General features: G+C 37.8%; 1 protein-coding gene across 22 annotated transcripts in view; it reads left to right on the forward strand.

Annotated features, from left to right (window-relative positions):
* SNCAIP (synuclein alpha interacting protein) overlaps positions 1-27740 on the forward strand; it is a 157180-nt gene that overhangs the window by 47403 nt on the left and 82037 nt on the right. For 7 of the 22 annotated variants that reach the window (XM_058277697.1, XM_058277801.1, XM_058277740.1 and 4 more), the window contains one exon: positions 14048-14236. The exons of 9 other annotated variants lie outside the window; for them this stretch is intronic. The gene's annotated coding sequence lies outside the window, so the exon portion shown is untranslated. Of the gene's footprint in view, positions 1-14047; positions 14237-16601; positions 16693-20016; positions 20126-20976; positions 21052-27740 lie in introns of those variants that run through there. 6 more of the 22 variants (XM_058277736.1, XM_058277777.1, XM_058277732.1 and 3 more) reach the window with 5 other exon arrangements.

Consider the following 27740-nt stretch of genomic DNA (forward strand, 5'->3'; position numbering starts at 1 on the left):
TGCCTGGGATAAAACCCACTTGATTGCAATGTATAATTCTCTTAATATGCTTTTGGATTCTTTTCGCAAGTATTTTGTTGAGGATTTTTGCTTCTATATTAGTTAGAGATATTGGTCTGTAATTTTCTTTTTTGTATTATCTTCACCTGGTTTTGTTATTAAGGTTATGTTGGCCTCATAGAACAAGTTTGGTAGCTTTCCTTTCTGTTCAATTTTCTGGAAGAGCTTGAGCAAGATTGGTATTAGATCATCTGTGAATAATTGGTAAAATTCACCTGCGAAGCCATCTAGTCCCAGGCTTTTCATCTTTGGGAGGTTTCTGATGACTGTTTTGATCTCTTCACTTGTGATTGGTTTGTTGAGGTCTTCTTTTTCTTCTAGGGTCAGTGTAGGTGGTTTGCATGTTTCTAAGAATTTGTCCATCTCCTCTACATTGTCTAGATTTTTGGCATATGGTTGTTCATAGTATCCTCTTGTGACCTCTCTTACTTCTGCGAGGTCAGTGGTAATGTCCCCCCTTTCCTTTCTGATTTTATTTGCGTCTTCTCTTTTTTTCTTTGTCAGTCATGCTAAGTATTTGTCAATTTTGTTTATCTTCTCAAATAACCAACTTTTGGTTTTGTTGATTCTTTCTATTTTTTTGTTGTTCTTCTTGATTTCATTTATTTCTGTTCTGATCTTTACCATTTCTTTCCTTCAGCTCTGTTTGGGATTAGTTTTCTGTTCTTTTTCTAGTTCCTCCAAGTGTGCAGTTATAGCTTCAATATTAACTCTTTCTTCTTTTTAATGTAAGCACTATGGGCTCTATATTTCCCTGTCAGCCCTGCCTTTGAAGTGTCCCATAGGTTTTGATATGTTGTGTTTCATTTTCATTTGTCTCAAGTTATTTGCTGAATTCTCTTACATTTTTCTTTGATCCACTGATTATTTAAGAGTATATTGTTTAATCTCCATATATTTATGAATTTTCCCTTTTTTCTGCCCATTATTGATTTCCAGCTTCATTCCATTATGATTAGAGAAAGTGTTTTGTATAATTTCATTCATTTTAAATTTATTGAGACTTGTCTTGTGACCCAACATATAGTCTATTTTAGAGAACGATCGATGTGCACTTGAAAAGAAAATATAGCCTGCTGTTTTGGGATGCAATGCTTTATCAATATCTGTTAAGTCTAGTTCACTTATCATATTATTCAAGCTTTCTGTTTATTTATCCTCTATCCAGATGTTTTATCCAATACTGAGAGTCACTTATTGAATTCTCCAACTATTATTGTAGAGACATCTCTTTCTCCCTTCAGCTTTACTAGTGTGTGCCTCATGTATCTTGGTGCATTTAGGTGCATAGATATTCAGTATAGTCATTTCTTCTTGGTGAATTGCTCCTTTTATTAATATATAATGACCTTCTTCATCCTTCTGACAGTTTTGCATTTGAAATCTATTTTGTCCGATATTAGTTTAGCTATTCCAGCTCTTTTTTTGGTTACTGTTTGCATGAAATAACTTTTTCCAACCTTTCAGTTTTAACGTGGTTGTGTCCTTATGTCTGGGGAGGGTCTCTTGTAGACAATATATATATTTATCAATCTGCGTCTTTTGGTTAGGGAGTTAAATCCACTAACTTTCAATGTTATTACTGTAAAGGCATTACTCACTTCATCTGTTTTGTCCTTCATCTCTCTGTTCTCATCTCATTCTTTTGCCTGTCTTCTTATCCTTTAGTTTACCCTTCCTAATAATCTTCATTTCTAAACTCTTCTCCAAATCTCTCACTCTTCAGACTGCAGCAGCCCTTTTAGTATCTCTTGTATATCTGGTCTTTTCATAACGTTTTCTAGCTGTTTTTGTCTGTGAATTCTTTGAATTCACCCTCATTTTTGAAGGACAGCTTTGCTGTATGGAATTTGCAGCTGGCAGTTTTTCTCTGTCAGTACCTTAAATACATCATACTACTTTCTTCTCACCTCCATGGTTTCTAATGAGAGGTTCAGCACTTAATCTTTTTGAGTTTCCCTTATATGTGATGCTTTGCTTTTCTCTTGATGCTTTCAGAATCCTCTCTTTATTATCTCTGATATTTGTCATTCTGAATAATAGATGTCTTAGGGTAGGTCTATTTGGATTTATTCTGTTTTGGGTATGTTGTTTTTCTTGCATATTGATATTTCCTTCATAAGGGTTGGGAAGTTTTCAGTCATAATTTCCTCAAATATTCTTTCTGTCCTTTTTCCATTCTCTTCTCCTTCTGGGACACCAATAATGTGAATATTTGTGTGTTTTGCATTGTCATTCAAGTAGCTGAGACTCTGTTCCATTTTTTCAATTCTCTTCTCTTTCTGGTCTCCTGTTCAGATGTTGTGTCTTCAAAATCACTGATTCTGTCTTCAAGCAATTAAAATCTGCTCTTACGTGCTTCTAATATATTTTAAATCCCATCCATCATGTCTTTCATCCCCATAAGATCTGTTAGTTTTCTTTGCAGGCTTTCAAATTGTTCTTTATGCTCCCCCAGTGTCTTAATATCCTTTACTTCTTAAGTCATATTTTCTATAAGTTCTCTGAAGTGCTTTAGGAGAGTTATGTAATTATCATGGATTATCTTAAATTCTGTATCTCTTCAGGATATTTAGTGTTCTTTTGGCTGGCCTATCTCTTCTTGATTTCTAATATGGCCTTTAAATTTTTTCTGATATCTAGGCATTGGAATATGTTGGTGAATTTACTCTGATGGCCAGTTTCTTTTTCCTGCCAATTTTTTTTTCACAGCTCTTCTTTGATATTTAGTTCAACTTATTCTAAGTCTTTAATATTTCCTGGCTTAAGTTTTCAAAATCAGGCCATGGTTTCACTAGTGGGCATAGATTTTCTCCCAGGGGCTAGGTACGGAGAGCTTGGAGAACAGTTTTTATCCATGCAATTTCCAGACCGGCCAGAAGATGATGATCTTCAGCACACTTTTCCAAGGAAGGATTTCAGTCTCAGCTTCCCTGTGTTCTTGTGTTGAATCTCCAGATTAGAGATTCAAAGTGGGCTCTGCTATCTGAATTCACTGAATTCACGGCCTCCCTTCTCTTTTCCCTTGAAACAACTGAAAGGGAGGAAGGTGTCTGTTCCCCTCTCAGTCCACTGCAGTCAGCCAGTGGTTTTACCACAACTTAATATCTTGGGATGGGGAAGGGGAGCTTGGTTACATTTGTCATTTCAGCTTCTTCATCTCTCTGTCCCTCACTCCCTTGGGAGTTGTGTAGCACTGTCCTGGTCTGCTGATCCCCAAAGCAGTTCCCTTGGATAGCTTTTGGTTCTTTCTCCATTGTTTTTCTGAGTGCATTCAGCTCTGCCTCTTAGTCTGTCGCCATCTTCCCACAATCCTATTTTAGATTTTTTTGCACTTTGGTGTACTATAAAGCCACAGATCGGAGATGGAGGGATGATGAGAAGGGTCTCCAAACCACTCCCTGACTGCTTTACAGCAAAGCCTGGCCTGTCTTCAAGCAAAGAAAAGAAGTGACAGAAAGAAGTGAAGATATGAGAAGAGAGAAGGGTGTTCATGATGAAGTGAATTGGGAATGAAACTGGGGGATTTCTTTAGAAGGAGGCTTAATAGAAACTACAACACCAAAGACCATCTCATAGCTAAGATATTCTTATTCTTGTTTTTAGTGTTGAGTGCTGTTGACTTTTTATTCCTAAGTGGCATTGTTGGAACATTAAAAATGTGTCTAGCACATCAGTTACTGCAACTCAGCTCTCATTTTTACTTTATCTCTGCAACACTTCTAACCTCTTTCTATTGATTCAGTGTAGTTTTGTGGGTCTCTTAGGTAAACAAGTATAATCATATTTTGTACTTTTTTCTACCCCATATAAATTCTGCTTTGTGATATCTTCCCCACTCATTTTAAGTCTTCTCCACTGATAAAGTGTGCTTATATGACTGCAGAGGAAAATTAAGAATCCAAACTGATTGAGGACCTGTTATTTCTTCTGTAGTCGTGGCGTACTTAGCTAGTGAGCAGCTTTTTTGGTTTTGCATGTAATGTCATCAGAACTCAAGCTTGAACAAAGGGCAATAATCAGCAGCATCCATCATCTTCCTCCTGTATTTGGATACAGCTGTAACTGGACTGTTTGTGCTGACCTCATCAGGGAAGGCTGGATGCTTAGCAAATTTGGCCAAACTCTAGCCTGATGCAAAAGAGTTTGTATACAGCATGTCAGCTGAATACCAGACGACCAGATTATGGCCTTGCTTGGAAGGAGGGGTTTCTCAATGATCGTGAACCTCTTGTCTCCTCAAAAGCAGGATGCTGTGATCTCACCCCCTGATATGCTCTAGGAGGCAAGCCATGTCTGATTCATCTAATGGCTGTGTTGGAAGCAAGTAGGCTTTTGAACAATCAGCGAAGTGTAGTTTTCAAAATCTGGGATGCTCAGTATTTGCAATGGTGTTTTCACAAAAGTCTTAAATTGGTAAATGTGGTATTTTCAATGAAAGTTACTTATTATCTTTTTTTTTAAAGATTTATCTATTTATTTCTCTCCCCTTCCCCCCTGCCGCCCCAGTTGTCTATTCTCTGTGTCTATTTGCTGCGTATTCTTTGTCTGCTTCTGTTGTTGTCGACGCCACGGGAATCTGTGTTTCTTTTTGTTGCATCATCTTGTTGTGTCAGCTCTCCGTGTGGGCGGCGCCATTCCTGGGCAGGCTGAACTTTCTTTCGCGCTGGGCGGCTCTCCTTATGGGGCACACTCCTTGTGCGTGGGGCTCCCCTACACGGGGACACCCCTGTGTGGCATGGCACTCCTTGCGTACATCAGCACTGAGCGTGGGCCAGCTCCACACAGGTCAAGGAGCCCAGAGTTTGAACCGTGGACCTCCCATGTGGTTGATGGACACCCTAACCACTGGGCCAAGTCCACTTCCCTTATTATCTTTTTGTCTCTGGTCCTCCTATAACATTTCACCCAAAGTCTTCCAGAAAAAATTAATTCGTGGTGTACTAGTTCTTTGTAACCATAAAAAAAAAAAAAGATCCATTCCTTGCATAAAACTTGCAAAAGTCTTTACAAACTTTCCAGTGATTTTGAAACTATATGTTTTAATAAACTTTCTTTAAAAATGTCTACAGATTTAACAGCTTCTTTTAAATTATTGGAATTTCTATTAGGCTATCATTAATAAAGCTAAAATCTGCTTCATTGGCAGTTATCCTCTTTAATTACTGAATTTTCTAATGTCTCCTATGAAGGTCAAATCTTGAATGTGAGATTCCCAGTGATTTTTTTTATTTGCATGATTCTATGATGTAAATCTTCATTAGAAAAATTTTTAATGGCTTTATGTAGGAATGGTAACATAGTTCCTCACTACCTAATAGGTTTCTGGAGGTTGGGCTTCTTTTAAACTTATGTTTCTTTAAACTTCTTTGAAATTTCAGGTAGCTTTTCCTTGCCCACTCTGAACCTTGTGAAAAGTTATCAGGCTTTTTAATCTCACAGTTACAACCCAAGGGGGAAAAAATTACTCATGTGGGTGAATGACACAACATCTGAAGACAACTTTGGATTCCTTGGAAAGGAATATTTATTTTTTGTTATCTACCATGTGTCAGAATCACTGTAAATTCATGCATGTGATTTACATGCTATTCAAAATAATCTTGTTTACAGGTAAATTTATGGTTATCCATAGTTGACATGCCAGGGCCCCAACTGAACAATTCATCAGAACCATGGACTTTTGGGAATTTCAACAAAAATACTTCTAGAATTATCACCAGTTTCCATTACTCATCACCCAGGGGATATAGAACCTCATTTATATGGCATGTATTTTAATGCACATATAGACAAAAATGATAATGCATAGACACTACTTGTTTTATAGTTTATTTCACATTACTATGATCAATTTTATTGCCTTGGAAGTTTAAAAAGTATTCTTATAAACTGGGTTATAAAATAACATCAGTAGAATTTTGAAGCTGGAAGAAATCAACAACTACTTACAGCAATGTGGATGAAGCTTCCAAATGTTGAGCAAAAGAAGCCAGGCCCAAGAGTACATATGCTGTGTGATTCCATTTATATAAAGTACAAAAAAGGTACACCACTCTACTGTGTTGGAATTCAGGATAGGGCTACCTAGGGTTGGGGAGAGAGGCAGGTAGTGACTGAAATGGGACAGGAAGGATTGGGCTTCGGTGTGAAGATTCATCAGGTGTCCAATGATGATGTGTACTCTTCAAGAAAAGCTTAAAATAATTATAAAAGTTAGGGGCCAATTGGAGAGGAAAAAAGATAGGTGCTGTACTTAAAGGAGGGATAGCAGGGAGGATCCAAGACAGGGATGGGGATGGGGTTCAACCAGTTTGAAAACCGCTGGTCTTCCTCAACCTCCACGTTTTAGCACTGAGAGGCAATCAGGGCTCCTCTAGAAACTGTGACTGGCTCCAAATTACACAGCTGTTTGGTGACATTTATTAATTTATTTAATACATATATATACTATATATATATATGTATATATACTTATTTAATACATATACATGTAGTGCATGGCATGTCCAAGACACAGGGCAGGGTACAGGGTATAATGGCAAACCAGACCCCCACAAACCTGCCCTCACAGAGTTAAAAATTCAGGTGTTTCTGCTGATGCATTTATATGACTTGACTGGCCTAGCAGGTGTTTGAGTTTGTACTTCTTGATTCGCCTCAATCTTCCTATTCAAAATTTGAATATTTCATGTTATTAAGGCACAGGCTAGCCTTTCCATTCTACTTCTACATGTTGCACAATTCACTATATTCAGGGAAGAATGTTTTGAGAATTGAGTGTAGTATAATATTCTCTTCCAGAGAGGCTGTGATGAAGGCAGAGAGAATTCTTGCCATGCTCCTCTGGGCTTGCCTGGGAAGTACCCATCCTTTCCTGGCACATAGGCTCATTCGCATCACTTGGCTTTCCGTGGCATATTGTTTAATCAGGCGCTTATTTGCATGTCAAAGAGGCATAAAGCCCAGGGAAAGAATTAACTGGTCTGGGATGTTTATGCAACTTTTCAGCAAAGGCAATAAAAGGAAAGTTGCCCTGACTGAGCTGATAGTCCTGGAGCAGAAATATAGTGAAGTAATCATGTTAATATTATATGACTTGTTATATGAGTCACATAATATTTTCAGTGATCAGCCTAGTAGTTTAAATATGAGTAAAAATACAAACTAATCAAAAACAGTAAATGAAACATCCATTTTAAAGCATATCAATTGGCTTTTTATTTATTTTTATACTTTTCACCAGGACTAAAGGAAGAGCGCATTCAGATTTCCTTCAGAATATATGAACCATGTTGTCTATTGCATTTTTAAACCAACAATATTAATTACCAGTTGTATTTCTTTTTCCTTAGGACTAATTAAATAAAACATTTTTGTTTTTCTAGGCATCATTCCCAAATCTGCAAGTGCCAGGACATAAATTCTGGTTTTATGTTCCAAAAGAATGTTTAGGTTTTGAGATCATATAATCTTAAAGTAGAATAAAAAGTTTGTGTGTATGAGGGTACATGTGTTGTTTGTTCAAGACTTAATAAGCTTCATACCATAGACATTTCTAAAGAGGTAAGCAAGGTCCATACCAAGACTTTTCCTGTTGCTTCTCCAGAGGTTATATAAATAAACATGTAATAACTTCAAATGAGATTTAAAATTGTTTCAAGGGCCATAAATTTAACAGGTAAGATACTTCAAAATTTGCATATTCATTTCTGTTTGTGCTAATGTTCATATATAGATGACTTGCCTTCAAAATTATGAAACAGGTCTACTTAAAAGATAATTTTTCGAACTGAAATATAGTGATATTAGATCCCTCATGATTTTCCTTCTGAATAACACTGAAGTAGCTCTATGCCAATAATGGCATACTCTGAACCCCATCTTAAAAGGTGATTAGGTTGTAAATTCTGCATAAGTAAAAATTATGTCTAGTCAAAATAACCCTTGAAAACCTGTTAAAATTGCCCATTAAATTCACCTCCTCATAAGTGCAATGCTGCTAGTTTTAATTCCAGCATTGGAAATATCAACTTTGTCTTTGTTCAAATACCAGATTAGGGAGGTGAGGTGGGGGAGGGGAGGGCAGCACATATGTACATCTTTAACATTAGAAGGGCTCCTAGAACAATAGGCTCCACACACCAGGAAATACATGGGAACCAAGTCAGTGGATGGAACAGCTAATTTCCTGTCTCAAGTCCCATGTTCATTCAGGACTAGACTCTGAGGGGACTAGCAAGTGGAATTTCCCTTACTATGTCAGTTGTTTTCCATCTTCCTCCCTTTCTCTGTATAATTGAATCTAGTGCATACAATATGGCATCATTGTATCTGTGAAGCCCCCATAGGGCTTTTCCATGCATAATGCACAAGCATAGATGTCAGGGATAATATGTTGTCAACTCCAGGGTTAAACACTTGAAAACAACAGTTGTAATGACAGACTTCAATGATCTGAATCTCAGTTCTCCTACTAGGTACCATTTGATTATGGCTTAGAATAACTATGATTTCGTTGGTGGGCAGCATTTCTTCATGCTTAAATATATGTAGATTGTGTTTAATACTATCCTGGAGTATAGTTGGTAATGATACACTGTTGCAGGAGTTGGCTTACTTTTTAAAAGGTTATTACACAGTTTTATAGGCCTAAATTTAAGAAGTTCTTTTTGATCAGACTGAAATAATAGGGCACTTTTTAACTATAAATATGTGGCTCCCTCACATACTTACAATGGTTTTCTGGATTGGCAGCTTTTGGGAATTTGAGCTTCTTCTTTCCCCTGCTGTTCAGGAGTTCAGAGGTCAGTTCCTCCCAGGACTGGGTGGTGGTAGGATAAGCTCTACAGCCAACCTTGGAATCAGTCATCCTCTATTCCTTTCTTTCTTTGTCATGTTCACATATACACTCACTGCTTATCATCCACCACCAAGGTCATTGGATGGACCCTCATAATACATACTGAGTCTGACCACCACCATCACCCTAGACAAGCCACTGTAGCATCAGGCCTGGATTGCAGGACCCTCTTAATTGGCCACTCTGTTTCCTCTCTAGTCTTCTAGTCTGGTCTTCCTCCACCTGTTTGTGTGATCCTATTAGACATAAATCACCTCACGACACTCTCCAACTTGAAACTATTCACTGGCTTCCCACCGCATCACAGTAAATCACAGACTTCTTTCCATGGGCCACAAGGCCCTGCACACACACACATCCCTGCCTATCTCGGAATACTCTCTCCCATCCTCCTCCGCACTGGCCTTCCTACATCTCTCTGCTAAGCTCCTTCCCATCTCACCCCGCTTTAGCCTCGAAGTTCTGTCTAGAATCCTCCCCACACCCCATTTTTGCATGCCTTGGTCCCTTTTGCCATTCAGGTCCCCTGCGCTAATGTTACCTCCCTGAAGAGACCTTGCTTGACCCTCCATATGGAGCCCAACCTCCCCGCTCCCCAGTCACCCTCAGCCAGCTTTTTTTTTATTGCACTTATCCAAGTCTGAGCAGATTTTATATACTTAGTTATTTACCTGTTTTATTGTTTGATTAATCCATTAGAATTATGCTGTCCAATATGGTAGCCTCTAGCCATTTAAATAAAATTAAATATAATTAAAAATCACTTCCTCAATTGCGCCAGCCATATTTCAAGCACTTGGTGGTGGTACATAGCTAGTAGCCATTGTATTGGATAGCACAGATAAAAAACATTTCCATCATCACAACGTTCTATTGGGTGACATTCTCCTCAAAGGCAGAGAGCCTGCCTTGCTTGTTCACTACTGAATGTACAGTTGCTGTTTCTGACACGTGGTACTGAATACATATGAGCTGAATGAATGAAGGAATGAATGAATGAACAAGGAAGAACCTTTATATTTTTAAGAAGAGCTACCCTCATCACTTTAATATTTGTTTTCAAACCTTTCATAGCCCCTAAATTTGCTTAAATTCCAAGATTTAAAAAAAATAAAGTTCCTTAATACGTGAGGTGAGACCTGGGGGAATACTTACTCATCATAATGGAGTCCTTCCCAGTTCCCTTCTATTTGACATCTTTTACCTCATCTCCTTATAGCCTCCTTCAATAAAGACCTTATCTGACTTTCAGGAGAAAGATACCTTTTTCCTGGTATCTGTTTGGGATGATAAACCATCTTCCTCTCTTTATCTCCAGGATGTATGCTCATAGTTTTTTCTAACACTCACTTTCCCCAAAGTTAGAAAGATGGAATTCCCTTGCCTACAAGTTACTTGTGCTTTTTTCTGAATTTACTTTGTGAAAAATCATACTTTTAAAAAGTGTCTTGACAATGTATGAACTTGCAGCCCCCTAAATCATACGGTATTGGTGAGATGTGTTGCACTGTGATGATCATAGTCAAGTGTTGATTAAAAGCAGCTCTTTCCTCTGGCTTGCTTCAGAGCTAATGCCCTTATAAATTGTTACTGTGAACTTTTGAACTCAGAGAAACTTCTGAATATATGTAATAAGAAGGAAAGTAATCCAGGACTTAGAATTTGTGTCTTCCCTGAAACAAATCACGTCTATTTTAAAAAAATAAGTGTGATTCTTGACTTTTTAATATTTGCTTAAAGTTTAATGTTTAAAAACTTATCAGAAGTCTTTAACTATACTTCATATAAAGTTTTTTCTTTTAAAAAAACACTTCTTCATATAAAATAGCTTAGATAAGAAATAATTCCATAAAGTAGATGTGGAAATTATTTTTCAAATAAGAATGGTTTCAACCACAATAATTTGTCATTTCTGTTTTAAGACAAAGAAATACATCATTTAAGCCCAGAATAATTTCCTCAGTCATGCTATGAAATCTAGATTCTAGACTGAAAAATCTAGAAATTTATTAGAATTGAGCTATCAAAATAGTGTCAAAGCCGTTAAATTTTTGAGTAGGTCTCGTGTGATGACCTGTTTCCCTGGATAACAATGTGAGATTATTTTTAGACTTTGAATAAAACAGTTATCTTCTGCATATCCACTATGCCTTTCTCCAGGAAGTTTAATGAATTAGTACACTCGTGTTTAATAAGATCTATGAGAGAAATATAATAGCTCTTAGTGGAAAGTTAGAGTCATTATTTTGATCTGAAAAGGTAAAATATAATAGATCTTTGAATGCTAAGTGATAAGCATCCCATGAATCTGTAAGCTTAGAGATAACGATCTTGGTCTGTAACTTGTTATAAGCCACAAATAATGCCTTTAGCTTTTCAAGAGGAGACTGTCATGCTACAAGGATTTCTGAGTATGAATCAGGCTACAGACTGGAGAAAACCTGATGGATTTTTAGAATCTGTTTATGCTTTTGATATTGATTATCTGCACTTGTGGAGGGGCTCTTCAATGCAGAAGTGGGAAAACATTGTTTCAGGAAACACCTGGAACCACTTTCCCACAGTTCTTTTGGATTTTGTTAATATTTTGTTGTCAGAATTGCTTTGGGCTCATTGAGCCCTAAATGTTTAGTAGCATGGCCAGCTTTTCTGCTTGAAAGACTATCCCACAACAAATACATAAGAATGCTTGGATGTGCTTCAGTTGTCTATAGATCACCAGTCAAATGGAATGCCTGGGGCTACTTAGGAGCAATGGATTTATCTTCTTGACAGGTTACACAGCCTGCAACAAAAACTACAATTCAGTTTCTTTCTTGTGGAGGCTGGTAATGAACAGGGTTGCATTAGCAACTGAGCTGAAAACTACTGGTCCCCACCAGCTCAGCATCCAGCACCACGTCTACTGTCTCCTCAGCATAAAGTGGAATGATCTTAGGATCTTGATCAAAGTAGATTGCAATCCTTTCTCCACAAGTTTTCTGCTCTCTGAACTAATAAATGAAGCAATCTGAGTCTCAGTTTTCCTATCTCTAAAATGGGGATTATGATACCAAATCTGCAGCATTGTAAGTTTAGAAGTTAAGTATGTAGTGTTTGGCATATGTTATTTGCTCAGAATTAGAGTGGACTTACTGATATTCTATTCATGAACTATTGTGATTAGTAATCGAAGAAAATGTGGCATTGGTGTGGAGAAAGTGGCCATGGTGGCTGCTGGGGGTAGGGAGTGGGAGGAAGAGATGTGATGTGGGGGCATTTTCAGGGGTTGGAGTTGTCCTGGGTAGTGCTGCAGGGACAGTTACCGAACATTGTATGTCCTCCCATGGCCCACTAGGTGGACTGTGAGAGAGCGTGGACTATGATATGGACCATTGACCATGAGGAGCAGCGGTGCTCAGAGATGTATTCACCAAATGCAATGAATGTCTCATGATGATGGAAGAGGTTGTTGTTATGGGGGGAGGAGTGGCGGGAGGGGAGTGGGAGGTATATGGGGACCTCATATTTTTTGAATGTAACATTTAAAAAAAAAAGTCAAAAAAATAAATAAATACTTTTTTGAAGACAAAAAAAAAAGTGTTCACTGTTTAGCTTCTGAAATTCATTAACCAGAGATTTACTTAGAAAAGAAAAGAATTATATTTTGTTGGAGTACAGTCATTTCACTTCAAGTTTGTTTTGTAATGTCTTGTGAAATGACTCCAGAGGGTCCATGAAAAAAAAATATGAGTCTATGTAGCAGAGGTCCTTATTTAAGAATAATTGGGAGAGGAAAAAAAAGATCACTTAAAAGCAGAAACTAGAACCATACAATCATGAATAGTAAATAATAATCTAATTGGAATTTTTCTTGAATAATTAAACTGAAATTATGAAAGTAAGTCCATTTATGCCTTTATTTAATAAAATTTAGATGAGATCTTTGAAATTAATTAGTGATCATTTTTTCAACAAATTACACAATCCTTCATTTTGTGCTTAACTTTAGAGCATGTAATGATGTTGTGGAATTTAAGAGAAGTTCAATTATTTGAGTATAGAGAGGCCAGGACTCAGCAATGATTTTGAGAAGGAAAAAATGGTTTATTGACGGCCGGCCGGACTCGGGAGCTTTCAGTTTGAATCCCGAGCCCTGAACAAGATTTTCGAACGTCTTTTATACAGAGAGGAAAGGCCAAATGGTCCCTTTGTTTCAGTTCTCAATAGGCTTCAATTAGCATATATCTTCCACATCTTAGGTAAGCTTTTAGCATGGACTCCAGACATTCTAGATAAGCCTTTAGCACATTTGGTTTTTGCATTTCCCCTAAATACTTAAAGTTTATAGCCCCCGCATTGTTAAACATTTCCTGGGACTGGAGCCGCAGCCAGTCCCCAAGGGCAGGACTGCAGCCCCCCACCGTTCCACACCCACAAGTCAAACAACTTAGTTATCTCTGAAGAGACAAAGAGCTCTCCACCCATAGCCCACATCAATGATAGATGACAATTTTTGTAAAAACTATTCCTAAGCTTCACCAATTTACCCAAACCACTCTTTAATAGTCAAAGCATGCTCTTGTGAATGTCTATTATATAATCATTCTTGCTGATCTTCTGAAATTATTAACTACCTCAACTTTTCTAGAGGCCTGGTATATGTTTCAAGCGGATCTTCAAAACCACTTTCTCTAACTTTGTTAATCCATACCTTTTTCCAGCTCCTCAATTTCACATTCAGTCCACTTGCCTTGTATTTGTGTTGCATTGAGGGATGATTTGCAATCTCCCACAACCAAGGAGGGACTGACTTCCGAAGATGGCGATTTAATGGATATGGAGAGATGTTACTCTTGAACAGAGAGGAGGACGTCTGAATGGGGATAGTTTTTAGAAGAGCCAGTTTATTAACAAGTATTTTTTTTATTGTGATAAATTATATATCCCTTTGCAACCTCAAAACTGTGGGAGGTTGGATAGCCAGGTCTCCTTGTGTAGAGTTATTGCCATCAGTGAGAGCGCTATCATTGACCTAAAGTTCCCCAGCATGATCTTTTTCAACACTTTTGTATGCTGTCCCCTGGGTTTTCTAGAACAATTTTTCATTCAGTTTCTCTTGGTCTTCTGCTTCCACATCATCAGCTCCTGCTGACAATCCAGACACAGAGAAAGGAATAAGGATCCTCCGTGCTTCCTCAGCTCTGTATCAGCACAATCAACTTCTAAATATAAAACTGGCCAGTGATGATTATGACAGAATAACCCTTGAAATTTTCTACTCCTGGAGGATGGATACAGTGTGGGAACAACTAAAATGGAGGATAACAATGTGTGAGTGTTCTAAATTCTAGATGTGGAATTCTGATCTCCTAATCATCTCACTGAGAAATTTTGTGCTTCTTACCACTGGGAAATAATAATCAATCTACAATGAGAGAGACAATAAAAACAATAACTACTAACACCTTTTGAGCACTTAATTCATTTCTGTCAGTATTCTAAGGATTTTGACTGTATTACCTCATTTAATCTTTGCAATACCCTGAAATTTAAAATGTATATTGATGAGGAAACAGAGTCTACAACACTTAAATACCTGTGCATATTGGGTGATGGAGTAGAAATCTGGCAAGACTGTGAGAGGAATATGGTTGTTGTAGACTGAGGTGTTAAGAACTAGAAAGATTATCAGTATGGTGCACCACAGGGTATATTAACAATTTAGGAATCTGAATGTCTTTTGGCCCCAAGAATAGAACAGGTGGAAAGAACAATGGTGGAGGGCCAGGTCTTTCCTCTATTAAACTCAAAGATATTCAGAATTCATTACAGTATTGACTTGAAGGGAATTGCAGTATATTAGAACAGGGAAATTTTAAATTATTGATAGAAATGGAATGTTTGAAGTCAGAGAACACTTAGGAATGTGTACTGGTACCAAGCACAGAATCAGATTAAATGGGAGAAGGGGACTGGAGAATGTCTACATTTTTCCAGATAACTAGAACCAATGTGCCGAGAACTCAGATGGAATTTGACAGAATGAAGCAGAGGGTCCAACCTTCTGACCTGAGCATTAACTACACTCAGTTGCATTGGCAGTGCCCCCTTGATCATGATATAAGGACAAACACATGCAAATGAAATAAATGTGAAGCAACATTTCGCCTAGCTAGCTTCATTTTGAGGAATAACATTTGAAAAGTTTGATAAGAGTTGGAATCCCAGACAAAAGGTTGTCAAGGGGAAAAGAAAGAATATTTTAAACATTAAATTGAGCTGCCTGTTGTTTTTTCTCACTGACTTGGCTGCACTTAATGCCAATAATTCAAGTAGCCCCATACCCATGTTGTCTTGCATGTTCTACCAATAGCTCACATTGCTGCCTGGAAGGAACTTGGGCGGGAAAGTGGTAGAGCTTCTTTTCCTGGGACCCTGCATAAGGGTTGACCAAGATCCTAGTTGTTGAGATAGGCTTTCTTTGCCACACATCACCCGAAAGAGCTAAACCCCATAGAAGGGAAATGGATGTAGGACTAGAAGTAAACGTAAGTTTCTAATTTGAGAATCCAAAATTATTTAGGTGCCAAAGATACCAAAAGGAAGAAAATGAAACCCCTTCTTTCCAGAGCACCTAGAACAGTGCTAGAAATTGATGAGTCAAGAACAAACACTTCTTGATTGATGTAAAATGGTTTGAAACTGAGAGGTCTCTTAAAGAAACATACTATGTATAATGTATCTGAAAACAAAACCTTCCAGTATTCAACTTTTTATTGTTCAGTTGTTTGACATGAATGTGAGACTTGAGATGCATATTCTAAAAAATTGTATTCAAGACATACGTGTTATTTGTACCACCATTTTTTTTTCTGTAATGAAAGGAGACACTCAGTGTTTATGAATGTCTTACTAATGAATCATTTGGATTAGATGCTTTGGTACAAATGCACAGGCAGCCACCAACTTGAGGTTAAGTTGCTTTAGTCAAAAAGTGAATAAATGTGTTTTATTTATTTTATTTTTATTTTTGCTTGTTTCTCAATAAATTTGAAAACTTTAATGGAAGAACAACTTGGATGACCTGTGTCACCTTCCCAAGTTTGCCATCAGAAAGCCAAGTGACCTGAGGCAGTATCACTGGATCTCTCTAGATCTCATTTTCCTCCTTTGTAAACTGATGAGCTTGTGCTAGAAATCTGTAATTTTGTAAATAGCAATATTCTCTGGCTTTCTCCAGTGAAAAGAATGCAGAAGAGAACAATATTAAAAAGAGACACATACAAGACATTTGAGTAAGACCAGGGTTTGAACATAACAATCACCAAAGAACCATCATGTATATTGTTGGTTTTTCTTCCCCTTGGCTTCCTGCCTACTTTGTTGCCCTTTCCCAACCTTTGGTTGGTCTTGTTGGATTTGGTCACTGTTCTGAAATGTCATCTTCTTCTTTCCCCCAATTCACTGTCTGGACCTTTTGAAACCATAAAACTTGAACTTTTTGGAATTATAGCTCTGATTTGTGATACACACCCTTTCTCCCAAAAGTTCAGTATGCCCTATACTTATTTTCTAATACTAAGCCATGTGCAGTACTCGTGCAGAAAATCTTTGGCTAAGTCCAAGTTAGCATCTTAAAGAAAGATCTCTGCTTGGTTTCACTATTTCATTCATTAATACTTTTTCATTCATTTAGCAAACTATTGAGGGCCTTCCATATGCCAAATTCTGTGCTGGGCACTATTAAATTATGGTGAGCAAGACAAAGGATTTCATCATTAATCGTGGTAAGTACATTGAATGTAATTTGCTCAGGATTTCATAGGATCACAGAGTAAGAGGTAGATACATAATCTAGAATTGAAGTCAAGTGTAGGCTCAAAAGTTTATTGTGGGAAATAAACTCTAAACAGAGTCTTTGAAAATATATTTAAAGTCAGAGACCAGTAAGAAAATCAGAAACTACTCTAAGTGCTTCAAATAGGAGAATATTAATATTGGGAATTGGTTACTATGGTGATAGAAGAGCTGAGCCACTAACTCAGTATGTTAAGGCAGTCCTAAGATTAGCAAAAGCAGGGAAGCCACTACTACCCCTATGGCTGAAAGGACAAAGGAAAAAGGTCTATTAGCACCCAGAAATTAGAGGCTTCTACCACAATGAGAATAATGCTGTCACTGCCTTACAGGTACTGATTATGTTCAGGAGACATTGCCTGTGGCAGGGCAAGTGTATGGCAGTGAGTGAGTGAGTGAGTGAGTAAGAAAGAGAGAGAAAGAGAGAGAGAGCAAGTCTCTTCTCTCTGCCCTTTCAGTCTTCTTCCTGAGCCTACCATTGACCAAACCTACCTGGAAACCAACGGGATGGCAAAGGAGCTTAGGAAATATAGTTTCCTGAGAGAATGGATCTGAGCATGAAAAGGTAAATGATTGACACCAATTCATTGGCCAGCCAAAAGTTACAGGTATGGATTTGATAGTTTGAGGTGGTGGTGGTAGAGGATATAATATGCAGAGGTATCAGCACAAGCAAAATACCAGGAAAAGGAACAGCCTGCAATGTCCTCAGAACCTCACTCAGTATAGTAAATACCGGAAGGGCAGGCAGACAACAATATGGCAGGCTATTTACGAGTCGTGAATGGCCTGGCCATCTACCCTGCAGGCAGTGGGGAGCTGCCAACAGTAGGGAAGTGGCTAGGCCACACTTGTATTTTAAGTCAGTTAGTCAGCTGTGTAGACTCAGGATAATTTTAAAGAAGCAAAGTCTTCTAACTAAAATTTCCTTGCCACCAATCTTGTACTCAAATTCATTCAAACAAGAAGCAATAAGAAAATGGTAGGAGGGATGGATGGATAAAAATTAAATTGTCAGGATGACTGGATGTGCAGTGAGGGAGGCCAGGAACAGTACCCAAGTCTGTCACCTCAGCTAAGCAAGGCATGCTGGTATTACCAAATCAGGTTAAGTATGATTGGGGTGTCTGTGGCACATCTGAACATGGCACATCATCAGGAGTAGATGAGTGAGAGGTGGATCAAGACTTCTGAACCTTTGTGAGCAAAAGATTTAGAGCCTTCATAGGAAAAAAGAGAATGACAGATTCATGTGTGGCTGGATTTAGTGATAGGAGATAACCTTGTTCTAGGTCATTTTCAGAAGAAAAGGGAATAGAGACTTAAATTGTGGTAGATTAAGAAACAAAATGCAGGCAAGAAAGTAGCAACAGTGGATGTAGACATCTCTTTTGAGAAGTTTGGATCAAATGGGAGAAAAGATGGGATGGAATCCAAAGTGGGTATGGGTTTTACTTGTAGGATGAGTGAGACTTAAAGGGTATTCATGATCAGGTGGGAAAATCCAGAGTTAGGAAAAGTTTGAGAATAGATTAGAGACAAGGGGACTGAGGGCTAAAGTCAAGCCTGGAAAAGCATGGGGGAATTTTCCACAATTGTTTCCCAGGGAACTGAACTTGTGCTCTGAAGACAGTGCATTTGGAATCCCAACCTTTGACAGTCTATGTAGCACTTTCCAGTTGCAAGCAGAATGCACTTCTGTTACTGCATATGGTGATTTCAGGAAATAGGCACTAAATAAAACAGTTGTATGGCACTTTGAAACCTTCATGGCATTTTGAAACCTTTAAACTGGGTTTTTCCTTTGGGCTACATATATGTGCGTGTATTATATATATATATATATATTATTTGCACAAGTGTACATGCATGCACACACATATATATAAATACAAATATACACACATTTGTCTATATTACATTTTCTCTGGTAGAATCCTTATTAGGAATCTGAGGCACAGAGCAGACATGACTCACCAAACCTTGAATAATCCATATATGATTTAAACCCTGGTCTTCTGGCTTCCGATTCCTAGGGCCATGTTTAATAGACTTGTCATTCTCGCAGATTGATGTAGAGGGTCAGGTATAGTCTCCCCCGTTACTTCCTGGTTTACCAGGCCTTTAAGCCTGAGATCTGGGGTTCTCTGCCCTGGCACCTCTAGTGTTCCAGGGGGTACGGAGTTTCCTTGTGGAACATAGAGCCATTTCTCATCTTATGATGGAAGCTTCTCCTTCCCCAGCCTTCTGTATTCTTTCATCATGGCTTCAGCAGATTCTGCCCTGAAACCTTCACTAACCTCAGTTCTTCTTTTCCACACACAGCAAAGAACGATGCCCCAGGTTCCTCATTCTTCCAGCCTTTTTCTTCATGGCTACTTTCGCAAACACTCTCATCTTTTTCCGCTACAAATTTCTTCCAGTTTTTAAATCCAATGTATCCAGAAGTCACAAATTTCTTCCCATTTCAATCAAGTCCCTGCCAACCAACTGCTCTTTGGAGCCTCACAGACCCCAGGGGGTCTATTGACTCAGTCGCTTAACAACTAGAGCCAACTGAGCAAGTTATTGAGCCTTATTGAAGCTAATAATACCTCATAGGATTGTTGTATTTCAGGAGATAAAGTATGTAAAGGATCCAGCTCAGTATCAGGCTTAATAACCCTTAGCTCCTTTCTCTCACCAGAGTGGCCTGGAGCTCTTCTGCCCATTTCCCAGCACATAGCACAGTAATATAATTAGCAACATTGTATATCTAAAAGACAATAGCCGTTTAATTTGCTTTGGCCCCAGCCAGCCTGAAGTCCCTCTCCATTCACTTCTAATTTGGGGATTGGGGGTTTTAGTCCTACCCTCGCTGGTCACAAAATCACTGCCTTAGAGAGAACTGAAATAACTTTAGGCAGCCATTGATTACAAGATAAAAGATCTGGTAATTCCCTCCATTTTATTCTCTATAAAAATGCAAATATCAATTTGCTCCTAGCCAGTGAACAAATCAGACATTTTCAAATGGAATCTTTTCTGTGAGTTAGTGAATTATCTGCTCTATTAGACTGATTCTGCTCTTTAGAAGCATGCCCTCCTGCATATGCTTTGTACTTATCTTCATTAAAATAAATTAGTGCCCTTGTGTAGAGTCAATGCTAGAATCAAATTTCAGGCATCTCTTTTTTTAGAGGACATTTATTTATATTACATACTCAATTTAAAGGAGTAAATGCCCTTCCTCTCTTCCTGTTTGTTTATCTTAGTGCTACTGTGAGAGCCTAATATCCGAATGAAGGCAGTGTGCTTTATTTCTCCTCCTTTGGCCCTACATGGAATAAAGTAACAGCAGTCTCTAATCAAGAGGAATCCAAGGTACTTTGAGATTTTAAATCCAAATCTTTAATATTAGAACTGCACGTATGCATTTGAGGAAACCTAGATTGCTTTAAGTCACACGGAAAGCATTTACATCTGAACCACTTTACATGTGATTGCAAGTTAAAGTAAATTCTAAATAACTTTAGCAGTTAGTGATTTGGAAAACAGCCTGGGTCATATAAATTCTCCCTTAGTTCTTTTCTCTTAAATCTTATGCCAAAGTCAATGGAGCTATAGAGAACCTTTGAACCTCTCTGTTCTCAAGTGACCTCAGTCAAGTTGGATTGGCATGGCCAATGTTTGGTTTTCAAGGGAGATTTTTTTCTTTTCCCCTTGAAGTGTCCACATCATAGTTACCTTCCTTGGCAGAGGATGTGGTATTGCTTCCCGGGCTCTCTTGGCTCTGGGCCATGTGTGTGGCCCTGAGAAATGGACTTTCTGCCATAACAAGGTAATTGGTACAGCTCTCAGGAATCACTGGGGTTGGCACTCAGATTTCTTAGCACCTCTGCTTCATCATTCAACTGGCTTTGCTTCCTCTTCCTTTTCCCTTTAAAAAACAATGCTTGAAAGCAAGAGTCCTGGAGTTCAATGCCACCTCTTCCTGCTGGTTAATTCAAGTGGCTTAACTTTCCCAAACTTCAGTTTCCTTTACTGTGAGCTGGGGATTAAAATTAGCATTGCCCACAGAGACCCTCCCTTCCCTGAACGTTTTGTTCTTACACTCAGAGCCAAACACTTTGTTACACTGGATTATTCATTATTAAGTATTGATTATTAGCAAGTTGTTTACTAAAAGTATAAATAATATTTTATTACATTAGTGTGTTCTTACTGGACTGTAGGCCTCCTGAAGGCAAGGACAATGGCTTCCACTCCCAGGTGTCATCCTTTGAGTCTGAGGCCATGCTGGGCATCTGGTAGGTTCTCAGCTAACATTTGAGCGCTGTCTTATGAAGGTATGTGGTTAGCCCAACTATTTCATAGTTAACAAAGGAAGGGAATTCATCAGTCAAGCAAATACAAAAATTAATTTTATTCCTGACATTTTCATATGTGCTACTTTTCTAGTTTAGAAGTGACCCTGAAGGAAAAATTGCCACACTTTTTTATACTTTTCAACCTAATGCAAAGGAAAATATTGATTTTTAATCCTTTGAAAAGCAAATGTTTATGTAAGCCTTTTTTCCCCAGAACAGTTTTTTTTTTTATAATTAGTTATTAGCTCTGAGAAGTTGATACATTTGCCATAAATTGTTACTGTCTGTGTATTTGAGAAATGGCATCACATAGACAATTTCTTAATCCATTATCCCCAAATTATATCTCAAATTGAGGTGGGCTATATGTCGCCCCCGGTTTATAGTGCCTCTTTCCTCCTTTACATATTTACTCCATACTATCATTGTGACTTTGCTTAAATGCTCCCAGAAATGGGGAGTTTACTACTGATGGAAACAGCATTTCTCAGTTTCAAGTAAGGCATCTTGAACTGGTTTACAGAATACTTAGAGTTCTTTGTAAGGTATAGAAGGCAGAGAATTGAGTAAACATTCATATATATATATTATTATCACTGACGGAAGAGGGAGAAGACAATGCCATTCAAAAATCTGCATGACACTTACATTGTAAACTGGCCGGAGAAAACGCTTCCCAAAAGAAGTGTATTCTAGTTACTATACATCATTAAATGGAAGATAGAAATAGTCAACAGAAAGTCTACAATCTGGCAGGACATTTGGAGAGACACTAAGAGCCACTGGCTTTCCAGATCAGCTATAGCTGACTTTGAAACCTGTCTCCATTACTCAACAACTTTTAGAATGATTGAGGATGATTGAGAGCAAATCTTTAAAGCACATGCAGGGGAGGGAAAGAGTTTGTCCTTAGAATGGATCTTTATGATATCCTTGACGAAGAGGTTTTGTTCAAAAAGTGAGTTAATACCTGTTATGTTTCAGTGCCATTTTTCTGTCCTTGCTCTGTACTCTCCACTCATACTTAGGACAGAAATCTTTCCCTAGCCCCTAGTGCTCGAAGGGGAAGAAGTCCTCCTCACCACTTCCCATTTATCAGAATCCTTCTTTAATTAAAAGCTTAGAGATTTGGCCATGGGCTTATACTTTCCCTTTCTTCCTTCTTTCCTCAAGTATTTTCTCTCATCTTACTTTGTATTCCCAACAACTTCAAGAGATCATTGAACAGTTAAGACTATGCCTGCTTCACAAAAAAGGGAGAGAAAGGAGAAAATTGCTGTACTAGGGTAAATCTCTGCCATGTTATCCCCTTTATTCTTAATTTGTCGTTTTGTTTTTGGGAAATCTTCATTGTTATACTAGCACACGTCTTTTTTGTTTTTTTCTATAACTGGAGAGGGGTAATTTTGACAACTTGCTACCTTTCCCTTCTTTCAGAAATTTAATTTTCTCCTCCCCATGGTTGTTAAAAACTGTATGACATTATATCTAGGAAATTGCATTATAGTGCTATAAATAAATTTCTGAGAACTTTTAATTGAGGATACCTAGTGCTTTCTCATCATAGTTAAGTGCCCTGGAGATGATAAAAAAATTCTCTTGGGAGGCAGTTCTGTTTTCAGTAACTCACTGGAACAAGCAGAATTCTGCTGCAGACCTTCTTTGAACTGTTAGGATGATACGAGTTGATGATTTTGTTAACACAGTGGATTAAAACAAGAAATCCAGATCTTTTACTAAAGACCTCTTAAAGATTTTCTGCACTCCTAATGACTTACACTGAAGAGAAGAGGATATTTGAGATGAGTGATTTGCCGTATACTGTGAAGCCATCTGCAGACATGCTGGAGATCACCGCTTGTACCATTCTAATCCTTGTGAGCTTTACTGGAAATACATGTTTATTTTATTCTACAAGGAAGTGTATCACTGGACACCTACAGACATCCTTTCTTCTAATTTTCAGCCTTATATTTGTCCACCTTATTAAAAACTTGGTGGTGAATGTCATGAAAATTGTTTATTCTTCTGGTTTCATGCTAGATTCAGCAGGCTGTAAAGTTCTGCACTTCACAGCGGCCCTGACAACATCACTGGCCATCTGGTTCCTGTCATACTTTGCGTTGCTTTTCCAGCATAAGCTTTACCAAGTTGTCCACCCCTTGAGTGATGTTCCAAACCTAGATCATCAGAAGCATTCCTTGAAGGTGGTTTCTGCTCTCTGGGTGACTGGTGTGGCAGTCTACCTCCCAGTCTTAATTTATACTAGAAAAGCAGAATACCTGAATGCAGGAAATGCAACAATCCCTTTGTCAACTAACAGGATTTACATGGATTGCCTAATTGACTTTGGAAACAAGCAGGTAGAATTTTACTATGGGAAAATAGTTTTAGCTCTTATTGATATTCTCCCTTTAGCCATCTTATTCTTTGTCTGTTTCTGTATGTCTTCCCTCCTTTGGGAGAGAAAAAAGATGACATATGGTGACATCTGGATTGGAGATGATGATTCAGAAATTGAAATCCTTAGAGGGGCCAAGTTCAGTATTTTATTAATGTTGCTGATCACTCCACTTTGGATTTCTCACTTTGTCTTAGTCTATTTCTTGAAACACTTGGCAGTGTACATCTTTATTCCAGCTGTTCTCACAACCCTCTCTTCAGGCTTCTCTGCTCTTAGTCCTTTCCTGCTAATGTTGGTAAACTACAAAGTAAAGTTAGTATCTGCATGTGGTGCAAAAGAGGAAAAATCTACAACACAACCTGCTAATGTTATTCTTTCTCCATACACTTAATGGTAAAATAACTCAATTTTAATTTTGGGGAAGCTGATCCCCTCATAGAATAGAGATGAAGTTTTCACCGCCTTCATCAGCAGTTTCTGACAGGGGGCTGGGAAATTGATGCCTCCTCAAAAATAGACTTTTGAGGGCAACTGTGCAAGAAGAAAATATATAAACACTAAGTTATTGTGACTTAAAGAAAATTAATAATCATGACATTTGTTATGTAGGACAATAGCAAGATTTTTAATGTAGATATCCTAAAGTGACTCAACATTGATCAGCATCTATAAAGGAATTCAACATAACTAACATATATGAAGTATTTACTGCATGCAAGGTGTTGTGCTAAAAACAGCATATTGATGTTGAGGATAACACTTCCTAGCTGAATTCCAAAAGGTACTTCACAGTAATCTTATGTTTTCATCTTATGTTTTTCTTGAAATGCTTCAACATGTTGGAAGTACATTAGTTAAATTTGCAGTGTTCACTTTTTACATATGTAATAATAGTGCCTCATTTAAGCTGGAAGAAGATTTTATTCATTGTCCTTTTCCCTAAGTATTTTTAGTAAATTAGTGTTCAGAAAAAAGCATTAGATTAAATAATTAGTGCTTGCTTAATCATACTCCGTGTGTATGTATAGATATATGAATATTTGCTTACTATATATAGATATTCAGCCCACTAGCCTTGCAACTCCTAAGTATATATAAGTATACTCATTTCTTCTGAAAAAGGATGTTCATTTTCTAAAGAATTTATTCCCTCTTTTGGGTTTTGGATTGGTATATTTACAAATTTCATGAATGATAAAAATCCTCACAATAATGTGATGTCTGGATGTGGATTCAATAAAAATAAGCACTTTATATTTCTAACTAAAACACATAGCCAGGTTTTATTTTTCACAGTTAGTTAGCATAGCCATTTGGACTGCTTTGGATACAATAATTAATTCTTTTAAATATCTTAGACATACATGTTATTTATTGATGACATTTTAGACTAATTCTTATGAGGAGCTTGCATTTTTTGTTTTCTTCCATGTTAGTAGACTTGGGGTTTATTATACTGCAATTCTAGTACATGGATAGTCCTGAATTGAAATTTCTGCTCTACAAACATAAACCTCTGGATCTCATTAGCAGGAGGGACTTAGAACATCTTTGCAACCATGAGATGCTGTGGAGAAAGGAAATCTTAAAGTAACCAAGGCCCCAAATCTGGAGAGATTTGTGGGCCAATGTCTGTCCCTTACATAGTGCCGGGAATGGGAAAAAAAACACAGATTTAAGATTTCTGGGTGGTCTTCATGGGAAAATGCTTAGTTGAGTCCACTGAGGCAGTTTAATCAGAGGGTCACTAGGCATGGATCCTGTGTAATGAAGTTGACATCTGGGAAGAGTGGGGATGTGGGGAAGAGGTCACCATCATTTAATTAAACGCAGATGTAGCTGGGGCTGGGAATAGCCCTTGATCTTAGACAGGTTCTCAAAGTGTAGTCTCAGGAACAGCAGAATCAGCAACACCTGGGACCTTACTAGAAATGCAAGTTCTCAGCTCCTATCCTAGACCTGTAGAATCGGAAACTCTTCCTTCTGTAATCTGTGTGCTAGTGAGCCTTCTAGGTGATTCTCATGCACACTAAAATCTGAGGATCACTCATCTCTCAGGTTGCTCTGAAGTTTCATCTCACAATCAGAGTTATGAGAATGAAGCCAGGATAACAGACTCCTGTTGTCTTCAGTACTCCCCGTGCATATTGCTATCACGTATTATTTGTCTCTAAAATGGGAATCAGGATTCTCATCTGTGCTTGAAATGCTTTCAGTAATAATCACCAAACAAATTGACTGTAGAAATTAACTAACTTGGCAAAATCAAGAGAAAAGTATGATCGCTACAGGTGCTCCAAGAATTTGAAACTTGGATTTGGAAAGTTTTCCTGCACATAACTGAGCAAGGGATGCAGTTCCCAAGTTATTCCACAGTTCCTTTCCAGAAGCCGGAAAAAAACATGATTGGCTTGTGCCCATTTTCAACATCCCGGTGGTAGAAATGCTTCCTTTTTCTTCCTAGATATTTTCTTTTTGTTTGAACCTCATTAGGTCAAAGTATTTGTCCTTGTGGAGTTGGTAAGTTTTAGTCAATGATAGACTAAATAATATGCTCACTGAATGAAAAATATTCCAGTTCTCTTTTTAGATTATTTTCACTTTAGTTCTCTCCTTTAACCTCCATGATTTCATTCAAGTTCTTAGTAGAATCAGGATGGCAGATGAAAAGAGGATAAGGAAAGATCAACAGAGATTGTTATGGTAGCAACCTGAAGAGGAGTAAACAGTAAAACTTGTCAGGAACCATCCCAAAGTCTTGGTTCAGTTTCAAGGTCATTTCCCAGTGCCATCTCAGATTACACAGAATCTTTGTTAGAAGGTCATCTATTTCTCCTTTCCAATGCAGGATTCTCTTCTTACTCCCTGACAGAGAATCCTCCTAACCCTCTGAATATATATATATTTTTGGCTGGGGTGGTTGTAATTGTATAAAGCAGTCCATTCCATTAAAGCCTGTTCAGCATGTCATTATAAGGAAGTGTTTGCTGAAATTGGCGTCTCTGAAACTTCCTCAAAGATCTACTCTTGAAGTCAAATCCTTTTCACCTGATGTCTTTGTTGATTCTTAAAAGGGAGTTTTTCTCTTCTCCAAGTTAGATATATCTTTAGCTGTACTTCATGAGACAGAGTTTTCCAACCACTGATTGAGCTTCCTTACTCTGCTTTGGTACACTCCAGTTTGCCTATGCCTTCTTAAGAAATGGCACCCAGAACTAAAAACAGTATTTTTTTCCTTTTGTTTTGTATTTTTTTCAATTGTACCTTTTTATCTTCTCTTGTATAGCTACTGTGAATGTGAATTCTTTCCTCCCTACTTCCAAAATAGAATTTTAAGCGTTCAACTCACTTTAAATCATACACACAGATTAAACAGTGTATAAAATATGTATATTTAGCCTAGACTTAAAAACTGAGGTCTTTTCCAGCTTCATAGTTTCAGTATAAGGCAGTTCATTCTCAGTATTTAGATTTTAGAAATAATGGAATAACCAACAAATCATTTATAAGAGTTTTGAACTATAAATTAGGACTCAAAACTATCAAAAGACCAACTTTTAAAGATATTTGTCAAAACAAGGTTTTCTAGTACCATTTTATCTTCCTTGACTTCTTAGGAAGACTTACGAAAAGCTGGTCATATAAATTTTTATTTGAAGGTAAAGCTGAAATATTAAACCAACTGGATATGGAATGTTTTATTGACCAGTTCACAGATATCTGTGGGTTAATATTAGGGACTGAATCATATCCCCGACAAGACATACTGAAGTCCTAAACCCCAGTCCCATGAGGTAACTCACTCGTGAAAGGGATCTTCAAGTACTAAGCCCCGGTTCTGTGGGGTTCTGACACATTTGTATATAGTATCTTGTATAATATGTAGGATCTATTAAGATGAGGCCAAATGAAATCAGCATGAGCCTTAATCCACTCTGATTGGAGTCTTTATAAACAAGAGAAAATTAGGATGCAGTCAGTCAGTAGAAGCCAGAGAAGAGAGAAGACAGATGGCCATGTGACAGATGGAAGGATTGAGTTATGACTGGCAAGCCACCACCAGAACGCTATGGACTTCAAAGAAAGCCTGATCCTGCTGACAAGTTGAGTTTGGACTTCTAGGCTCCAAAACTGTGAGACAATAAATTCCTGTCGTTTAAGCCAACCAGTCTGTGGTATTTGTTACAGCAGCCCTGGTGAACTAAGACAGTAAGGTATGTTGGGT

Source organism: Dasypus novemcinctus, chromosome 2 (assembly GCF_030445035.2).
Source record: "Dasypus novemcinctus isolate mDasNov1 chromosome 2, mDasNov1.1.hap2, whole genome shotgun sequence".
NCBI lineage: Eukaryota > Metazoa > Chordata > Mammalia > Cingulata > Dasypodidae > Dasypus > Dasypus novemcinctus.